This window comes from Astyanax mexicanus, unplaced genomic scaffold (assembly GCF_023375975.1).
Source record: "Astyanax mexicanus isolate ESR-SI-001 unplaced genomic scaffold, AstMex3_surface scaffold_64, whole genome shotgun sequence".
In the NCBI taxonomy this organism is placed as follows: Eukaryota; Metazoa; Chordata; class Actinopteri; order Characiformes; family Acestrorhamphidae; genus Astyanax; species Astyanax mexicanus.
The window spans coordinates 105,001-107,500 of record NW_026040074.1 but is presented as its reverse complement, the minus strand read 5'-3'; the positions used below and the strand labels follow the sequence as shown (position 1 = coordinate 107,500).

General features: G+C 56.2%; 1 non-coding gene across 1 annotated transcript; it reads left to right on the top strand.

The window, feature by feature from the left end:
• Positions 1-423: 423 nt before the first annotated feature.
• Positions 424-2,287, top strand: LOC125798629 (18S ribosomal RNA). Its single transcript, XR_007437422.1, has one exon. It is a non-coding gene; the product is annotated as an 18S ribosomal RNA (ribosomal RNA).
• The last annotated feature ends 213 nt before the right edge of the window (positions 2,288-2,500 follow it).

The window sequence follows — 2,500 nt, the reverse complement described above, 5'->3', positions numbered from 1 at the left end:
ACCCAGCGGGTTAGCCTCCAGGGGGGTCCTCCGTCAGGGGGAGGACCTTTCCGAACCTATCCGAGGGAGTCGTAGACGGCCCGTCTATATCTCAATCTGCCCTACACGATAACCGGTCGGCCCGGAGCCGTCGGACTCGGATGCCTCGGTGGTCCTCGCGTCCAACCGAGCTCCAGCACCCGGCTTCAAAAAGCTCCGGACCCCCGGTTTCGGAACGAGCGTTTCCTTGTTATCCCCGAAGCAAGCGGGAACTCGCGCAGCGGAGTTGCCACACTAATTTCCACTGGGAGCAATGAGGGGTGAGCTCGGACGAGCCTCTCCGCCCGTCCCCCCCTCCCCGGGGGGTCCTTCGGACGGTACGGGGCCGATCCCTCTCCCCTCTAAGAACCAATGGTTTTTTCTGTGACAAAAACCACTCGCAGCAACCTGGTTGATCCTGCCAGTAACATATGCTTGTCTCAAAGATTAAGCCATGCAGGTCTAAGTGCACACGGAAGGTACAGTGAAACTGCGAATGGCTCATTAAATCAGTTATGGTTCCTTTGATCGCTCCACACGTTACTCGGATAACTGTGGTAATTCCAGAGCTAATACATGCAAACGAGCGCTGACCGGTCCTCTCTCGGGGGGGCCGGGATGCGTGCATTTATCAGACCCAAAACCCACCCGGGGGGACCCGCGAGGGTTTCCCCCGGCCCTTTGGTGACTCTAGATAACCTCGGGTCGATCGCGCGCCCACCGCGGCGGCGACGTCTCATTCGAATGTCTGCCCTATCAGCTGTCGATGGTAGCATAGGGGGCTACCATGGTGACCACGGGTAACGGGGAATCAGGGTTCGATTCCGGAGAGGGAGCCTGAGAAATGGCTACCACATCCAAGGAAGGCAGCAGGCGCGCAAATTACCCATTACCGACACGGTGAGGTAGTGACGAAAAATAACGATGCAGGTCTCTTTCGAGGCCCTGTAATCGGAATGAACGTATCCTAAACACATGGGTGAGGACCCATTGGAGGGCAAGTCTGGTGCCAGCAGCCGCGGTAATTCCAGCTCCAATAGCGTATATTAAATTTGCTGCAGTTAAAAAGCTCGTAGTTGGACTTCGGGAGTGGGCTGGCGGTCCGCCGCGAGGCGAGCTACCGCCTGTCCCAGACCCTGCCTCCCGGCGCCCCCCGGATGCCCTTGGTTGGGTGTCCGGTCCTCAGGGGTCCGGAGCGTTTACTTTGAAAAAATCAGAGTGTTCAAAGCGGGCACCAAACTCGCCTGAATGCCTGAGCTAGGAATAATGGAATAGGACTCCGGTTCTATTTTGTGGGTTTCCTGAACCAGGGCCATGATTAAGAGGGACGGCCGGGGGCATTCGTATTGCGCCGCTAGAGGTGAAATTCTTGGACCGGCGCAAGACGGACGAAAGCGAAAGCATTTGCCAAGAATGTTTTCATTAATCAAGAACGAAAGTCGGAGGTTCGAAGACGATCAGATACCGTCGTAGTTCCGACCGTAAACTATGCCGACCCGCGATCCGGCGGCGTTATTCCCATGACCCGCCGGGCAGCGTGCGGGGAAACCAGAGTCTTTGGGTTCCGGGGGGAGTATGGTTGCAAAACTGAAACTTAAAGGAATTGACGGAAGGGCACCACCAGGAGTGGAGCCTGCGGCTTAATTTGACTCAACACGGGGAACCTCACCCGGCCCGGACACGGAAAGGATTGACAGACTGATGGCTCTTTCTCGATTCTGTGGGTGGTGGTGCATGGCCGTTCTTAGTTGGTGGAGTGATTTGTCTGGTTAATTCCGATAACGAACGAGATTCCTTCGTGCTAAATAGTTACGCGGCCCCCCGCGGTCGCGGTTAACTTCTTAGAGGGACCAGTGGCGTATAGCCACGCGAGATGGAGCAATAACAGGTCTGTGATGCCCTTAGATGTCCGGGGCTGCACGCGCGCCACAATGGCCGGGCCAGCGTGTGCCTACCCTACGCCGAGAGGCGCGGGTAATCCGCTTAAACCCGTTCGTGACGGGGATTGGGGATTGCAATTATTCCCCATGAACGAGGAATTCCCAGTAAGTGCGGGTCATCAGCTCGCGCTGATTAAGTCCCTGCCCTTTGTACACACCGCCCGTCGCTACTACCGATTGGATGGTTATGTGAGGTCCTCGGATCGGCCACGCCGGGGCTCCTTCGCGGGGCCTTGGTGCTGTGCTGAAAAGTCGATCGAACTTGATCATCTAGAGGAAGTAAAAGTCGTAACAAGGTTTCCGTAGGTGAACCTGCGGAAGGATCATTACCGGGACTTGGGTTGGTAGTGTCTCCCAGTAGGCGCGACTCCCATTTCCACAAACAAAAAATGTTCAAGCCACGGCCCGACGTTGGGAACTACAGGGATTCCCTTCGGCCTTTTAATGACTTGATCGAAAAACGGTGTCCTGAGCAAAAAACGTGTTTTACGGCCAAAGGGAGACGGGTACCTGGCCCCCGAAGTCCGTCTGCGGGGTTTCTT